Here is an 8,059-nt window from a genome sequence, read left to right as displayed (position 1 = left end):
GGAACTGTAAAACGTCAAGTCACTGAAGCAAACTCGGTTCTCCAGAGGCTGGGGAACTGAACAACACTGACAAGCTCAAGAAGAGTACAACCGCGTACAGCTGAATGCAGCTAGCCCCAAAGAGATGACTGGATTTGGACTTGAAGAGAAACACTGTGGCCGTCTTTGTGGAATAGAGATGGATCGCTGCAACTAAGCACTTCAGTTGAATGTCCAAGTGTCGTCTAAATACTGTTTGCCAAAGACTCTCTGTTCCTAAATAGAGACAATACCTAAATGCAGGTTTTAAATGCATTCCAGTAAAACCTTTGGACGAGATGTATGTGGCCTGTGGCTCCAAAAATGACTATTATTATCTGGTAATTTATATATTTATGATACACTGAATCTGTAGCAAAAACAATATGAAAAATTGTCCATGTTCTTAATACATGTTCAGATTTGTGCACATGCCGTTTTAGCTGTCCAGTTCCGAAACATTAATATTCAATTGCACAAACTCTTCAGTGTAATATCAGCTAAAACCAAAGGGCTCCGCATTCAAATACTCATTTCTGGTGTCTGTTTTCAGTCATCAATCTTTTTATTGTGTGCCTGTTCTCTGTATACGCACAATACCCCTTGTCTAAGTTATACCATGGCTAAGGGATATGTTCATTTCTGATTAGCTGGCATTACAAAACATATACATACAACGACAGCTCAAACTTCATTCCTGTCAACACTTAACCATCAGTAAGAAATACATCTGCGTGCTGCAGGTAACCATAGCAAAACGCATCTGCTCCTAGTATGTTACAATGAACTCTACCTTTGTTTTTTTGGTAAGCAACCATAGTAGGAGATCAATAACTGAAATGTTTTGATAGCCTATAGAAATGTAATGGACTTGATGGAGGAAACACGGCCTTCACATCATCCTATATTTTGTTATATCAAGACATCTTGTCATGTGTTTTTACATAACATCATCTGTTGCATTGAGAAATAAAATATCTTAACAGCGTGTAACATTGGTCACGTGTGGTCTGTGTATGAACTCATCTCTACGCAAGTGTAAAGAAAGGCCGTAACAATGTAATTCATAACTAAATACATGATGTTGGAATTGAAACACTGTGTATCATGTGATATCATTTAAAATAATGCTTTTTTACTTTTTATTTTTTATTATGCTGGAGTGAGCAGGGTAGTTAGGGATTGGACCCAATTACAGACATACAATGCAGGCAGGCTGCATGTTCAGTGATTAATAATACATCAAGCTTACTGGCAGGTACAAGAAGGTATGCATGAACACAACCTGTAAAATGAGCAGGAACACGAAGACAAAGTCCATGCTGGCAGGACTGACACGAACTATTCCAATGCTAAACTAATCCAACAGGTCATGATTTGAGAAACTGATAAAAATTAAATACTAAGGCCTGGAACACACATCCTGCGTCTACCTCTGGAGTGCGTCTGCGTCTGTTACTGCCTCCTCTCGCTTTTTTTGGCCACACATGCAACGTCTCAACTGCTGCTGCTGCAGCGCTGCTTCTAAAAGCCCTGTCTTGATAGAGTTTTCATAGATAATTCCCATTAATATGAAGTTTTCTCATGTCATTTTATGATGCTTATGATTAATATTGAGTTTCGACAGTAATCCGTGTGCCTCATTGCCTTTTTTTTCTTTTCTTTTTTTTGCCACATTTTCTCTTGTGGGAAGATTTATTTTTAAAGGGACACACCAGGAAGTGGTGAGACTACAGCGTAAGCTGCTGGTATGTAGGTAGTCAATATGACTTTAAACAGAGAATGTCTCTATCAGTTAAAGCAGAGAGACCTGAGTGGAGCATCACTGCAGAGGCGCCTCCAACGGGCGTCGGCAGGGCATTGGAAGTTGAATGTGTGGCCATTGTAGTGTGTTAACACGGTCGCCGAAAAAAAAGTGACACGCAGAGGGCGCAGTAGATGCTGGATGTGTGTTCCAGGGGTAAAACTGAGAAAACACAACACTGACAATTTTTATAATGAGAAGTAGTAGGCTTTACAGAACCACACAGACTTCAATCACTCATGCAGTAATGTGACCGTGGCACTCTGTCTGGACGCAGACGACGCGTGAACCAAGGACAAAGAGACGCGGAAGATACACCTTCAGACAGCAGAACGTAGTTTACCTTAAGTAAACAAATACATTCTAGAAGAACCTTTACTTGCTCTTCTTGCACAAAATGTATTGATTAAAGCAATTTAAAATTTAAAAGATTTGAAGGACCCATGTGAACTGCAGTTTAAGGTTTCACAATTTCAGAAAATAAATATCAAACTGTATAAGTACTAAAATTCAACTCATCATTTTGGGATTAGGATCCACAGTATGCAGTGCATCTGATGCAGGTTTGATTGTCTTCTTGTCAATGGTTTTACAAATGCATGCTGTCCTCCATGTGTCCACTCAAGTCAGTCAAGTCAATTGTATTTATAGTGTGCCAAATCGTAACAGAGGTTATCTCATGACACTGTTCATAAAGCAGGCCTATACAGAGACCCAACATTCCCCCATGAGCAAGCACTTGGCGACAGTGGCAAGGAAAAACTCGGACAGAACCTGGCAGTTGGGTGTCAGCCAACCAATCATCAGAGGAGAGCCATAGCGACTGAGTACACTCAGCAGCAACAAACACCTGAAACCCAACTGAAAGGTTACACTCGTGCAGAAAAATGGCCTCTGCCAAGCCAGAAGCAAAGTTGGACAACTTTATGAGGCAACTTCACAAACCTATATCAGCAGAACTTGAAACAGCACCACAGGCAGATATAATACTCTAACCCAGTGGTTTTCAAACTGTGGGGCACGCCCCGGTTATGGCAGGGGGGGGGCGCGGATGAATATGTGAAAAAAAGTTTGAGTTTGTGTTTTTTATATTAAGATCACAGCATAGCTGGACAAGAGTTCTTCTGCTTCGTTCCTCTCACTGCATTTAAATGCATTCATTATATTACAGAGAAATAGGTCTCGTTAAAGAAAAAGAGCACCAAGCCCAACCCAGAGGACCCTGCATACATTTTTTTATTTTAAATTAATATTTTTATGGAAAATCCATGAGTCTTTCTTCAATAGCTTCTAATTCATCAGACCCAGTGTCTCCAAATTATTTGTTCACAAAAAATTCCTCATATTTAGCCTCTTAATTTTCCTCTCAAAGTGCACCAGATTCATGCATTTCACTTTAAAAAGGTGAAAAAAAATCTCCCGGGGGGGCATACCCCCGGACCCCCCTACGAGGGTCTGGTTCACCACTGGCTTCTATTTTCCTCCAGCAGGACATTGGAGGCACTAGCGAAAAAACACTGGGTGTGTGAAGGACATTTAACTAGTCAATAATTTGGGCAAGTCTGTCTGCCTATCTTTCTCACTCCGCTGCACACTCAGTCACTACTATACTTAAAGGAAGCAGGATTAAGACACTGGATTAAGATGTTAAAATGTATTAAAAAATATGTTTAAAAACGCACAATTTTTTTTAGAATGTTTCAAAAATATGTTTAATTTTGTAAAATACTTAAAAGATCTTTCAAAACACACAGGGATTTAGAATTTTTTTGGGGGGGAGGGTGGAGGGGGGGGGGGGCTCAGTTGAAATTTGTTCTCTGAGGGGGGGCTCACTCTCTCACACTTTGAAAACCCCTGCTCTAACCCATTCTGGTGAACGCTATTTCAGAGAGGTTTGCAACGGTTACTCCGGATGAAAAATGCTCTGTGAGATAACGAACGCCGTAAAGAACTACCTCACTAAGGACATGGAGTCTAATAATAACACTGAGACAATGAATATTTAACATAAACTTGACCAATTGCAAATTCCAATATCTGTCAGAAAAACGTCAAGATTAGATATTTTCCCCAAATTGTTAAACTCTAGTCTAGTTGGTTCCGAAAGGTTTTGGATTGTGACCTCCTAAATTGAAGCATTGTGAACCTATGGGCTCTGTAACAGGTTATGAATAAGTGGACGTGAGTTTTGATCAGTTTGACTAAAGACTGATTATTCCTCTCATTTTATATTTTAAGTAATCCTCCAGCCACCGAAAACCAACATCATCCCTGGCTCTGCTTCTGTTTGAGTAGACATCATCTTGCATTATGAGAGAAATATATATGATTTGGGTCTTAAAAAATAAGACAAGAGGCTAAAGTAAGACCTTTGTAAACCAACTGCGAGCGACCGATATACTGTAAACTATGCCAGGTGGCCTCGTGCAACAGCTGAATATAATCTGGCAAAAAGCCACAACAACACGCCAGTGGAAACAATTATCCTCTCTGAAGTTAGGCCACTCTTTTATCAGCTGATACCTGCTACAATGTTTTCCACAAGCAGGATAAGATCGAAATCTATTCCTAACATATCTTTAAAAGGAAAAGAGAAGCAACATACAGTATTACACTACAACTGGGATTGTTTGATAAGATATGAATTAAACAAAATTCCACCACAGGGATTGATAAATGCAGATTTATATGCAATCAATTATTCACTAATGTGAAATTAAGGTCAATGTGAAGAATCATAGACAAATGATATTCACCCTTATAGGAGGACCATAAAAAAGGAATATATTTTATACTTATTCACAAACTATCATGGGGGCAAATAGTTTGAAGTAAACAATAGTATTCTCTCTCTTTTCTCTTGATTGCACATGCAATTCGTTGGACATGCAGTATTCTTTTCTGTCCCAACAACTTGTCCCGAGCCAGTGCTACAGCACGGTTTCACTTCAGGACAGATCATTTAGGAACAAGGGTCATTTCAGTCCAAATAAATAAATAATTTCATTGAAACCAGACTTAGACTTTGGAGTTCACATGTTAGGAGCCTTGAAATGGAATTGAGTGAACAACACCTTATGGTAGCATGACTGGGTACATTACAACCAGGTTGTTCCAGCTCAAACGCTCAGCGATTACTGGCATTCTCTTTCTCATTACTCATAACTAATAATAGCACCATGATATGACAGTGTAGTTGTAGGTATAAGAATACAGAAAATATTTTATTCAGAGTTATAGAGTCGACAATTGCTACATTAGAGCATTTTTACCTTTGTACATATATTCCGTTACGTTTTGTTTCTCTGACTCAATTTTCTCCTACTCCATTTGGACACCTGGGTACACACAGTTAGCCATGACGTCCCACAGATTTTTAACTGCAGCCACACTGCTGCTGATTGGAGGAATACAATCACAGCGATCAACAACAAAAACAAAGGTAAACGTTTTGTTGTCACTCTCTCGCATTTAAATGAAACATGGAAACTCCATCACTGAAATCCAAATATGCAATTTCACTGCTGGCAACTGTCTCAAAAGCCGAGAATACAATGCAACCCTCTAAGGGTTTACATTTAAAGAAAGATGTCACTTTCCATTTTATTTGCCTGCCCTGAAGAAACCCAGTGTTCACTGTACCACATTGCTTCAGCTGTAAACTGCCACACAGAATTCTGAGAAATAACACAGAGTATGTGGATGAACCAAAGTGTCTCTTTAATTACTCAAATTACTCCTGCTCAGCTAATTGACAAGATTGCCAGCTTTGGCCATCTACTGCCATCTAGTGCAACTATTTGTGATTGCTAGCTTCATAAAGTGAATTAAACAACCTAGTTCACGGATTTTTCCTCTTCCACGTAATAGCTGGAAGCTGTTTTACCTTGATTTTGGGTTTTGAAATAACGTGCTAGCAACGGCCTCATCCCTTTGAAATGACTGTTGAGCAAAAACTCTATATCCCAAATGATAAAGAGCTTTCCTTCTTGATGCAGGAGCACTGTGGTGTTTTTGTAATACAATGTAATTTCAACGTGGGGATTCTTGACATCGCCTTTTTATTCCAATTCATTTCATATATAAGAAAAGGAGTTTCTAGATTCAATATTTTGTTTAATTCGTGAACAATTTCAAAATCCTAGGTATAAAAAAAATAGTAGCCTAAGGCCTAGCCTATTATTATTCATAAACATTCTATGGTCCTTTAGAAAACTTTGGAAGAAAGGAGTAATTTCCAAAATTGGCTATATACAGTATAGCCTATATTAGCCAATATTGGACAGTTTAATACTGCGACGTAATTGTTTCATTATTAATTTCAGGTTAAAGGTAAGCCTTAAACCACAGACACATGCATGTATACAGTATATTAAACACCAGTGTTGGGCAAGTTACTTCAAAAGCGTAATGTGGTATTTATTACTTATTACTGGCATTTCAAAGTAGTTAGTTACATTACAATATTACTGTCTTTGAATTGTAAGGCATTACACTACTTTTACATTACTTTTGCATTACTTTCACCAAAATAACATGAAATATGGATTTGGTGTTCTCAATAGATCTTCTTGTGTTCAATGCAGCTCATTTCACAGCAGGAGGTGACATGGTATGGCATAATGACTGAGCTAGGCTTAAGGCTAACACAAGTAGGCCTATGCTATATAATATAATGGTCACATTTATGGCTCATGGTGCAATACATTTTATAATAGAAATACTGTATCTTTAGGTATTTATTTAGCCTATATTAATATCAATAGAGCTAGAGCCTACTACTGTAGATTGAAAAAGTAAATTGAGCCTCAAAGATTTGTTTCTTGCGTTCTGGCGACTTAAAAGCACAAACAAGTTGTTCACATCATCATCAACTTTTGCCTTTTTTAGTTGTTCCAAAGAATCTGCCTTATCATCTTGCCATCTAATCTAAATGATAACAGCCCATTATGTTTGTTTATCGTCTCTCTTGCGTGACATTTTATAATAACAATAGTAGCCTAAATATAGGCCTATATCTCCTTTGCTAATTCAAAGCATCCACTCATTATGTTTGGAGTCGACGTGTGTGTCAGAGGCATGAATCGACAAAGCGATCAACTCTTATTGTGACTTTTTTGCTGCAGCACTTTTAGTGCTGAGGAGAGCTTGCCAACTGCGCTGTCCTTTACGCACCATCATTGCCGGCGTTATGTTAAGATTTCATAATTTGCATCAAAGCAAACCCTTTAGGCGCCGGGTTTTATTTTTAAAAATACTAGATTTTGACACTTAAATTTCAGAAGGCTCTGGATTGAAAGTGGTTTGAGATAGAGACAAAGTGTAAATGAGACAAATATTGAGAATGACCTAAAGTTTATCTGGGGAGTAAATTTTCCCATCTAATTAGCATATTATGACGTCATATGGTGGCGGCCAGGCTATTATGTAATTTCCATGAAATACCTGATATTTTGAAAGAGAGTTGAACTTATTTAATCAGATTCACCCCTCCATCCATTTGTAATGATGTCCACTTTGTTGTAAGCCAACAGTTGTAAACTAGAACTAGAACTACACCACAAAACTCATATAAACAGTAGGCGTTTATGATTTTTTTTACCCACCACCATTTTTATTTCCTTTTTTCTTCTATTCTTCATTATTATTATTATTATCATCATCATCATTATTATCATTATAATATGATAATATTAATATGCTGCGTCGCATGGCTGCACCACTGCTGCGCATGGACGCACCGTGACCGGGGCCGTAGAAAGAGTGAACACCAACTCCCTACTCGTCAACTTTTTGCTTGCCATATCTCTAAATAACTCCTAAATCCAGCAATACCGCTTCAGCATAAATAGCTTCGTGGCACACTATCTCCGATTTCGCACCTAACAACAGCGCGATTCATTTGCAGCCTGGACGCGGAGGTGTGTCACCTCTCTGCTCTGACAGCAGGCAGGGACTCGCTCCGAGGGGCTGCTCCGAGACTGACCGCCTCCGAGCGCTCTTAGACGGGGAGGGGCTCGCGGCAGCATCCGCTGCTCGTTGAGCACAGATTGATACGTACTTTCGCGTCAGAGTCTCCAAACACCACAAAAGTTTTCAATAACTTGGGCAGTGAGACGGAAGCCAGTAGGCTAGCGCATCTTTGGAATCAATTGTAGCAGCAAATCGAGTTTTCTTCTCCTCTAGCAGTAACATTAGCGTGGGTTTTTTTCTCCTCTGCGAAACTCGCAGTGTTGG

This window comes from Ammodytes marinus, assembly GCF_949987685.1.
Source record: "Ammodytes marinus genome assembly, chromosome: 2".
NCBI classification, from domain to species: domain Eukaryota; kingdom Metazoa; phylum Chordata; class Actinopteri; order Uranoscopiformes; family Ammodytidae; genus Ammodytes; species Ammodytes marinus.
This window is presented reverse-complemented; position numbering follows the sequence as displayed.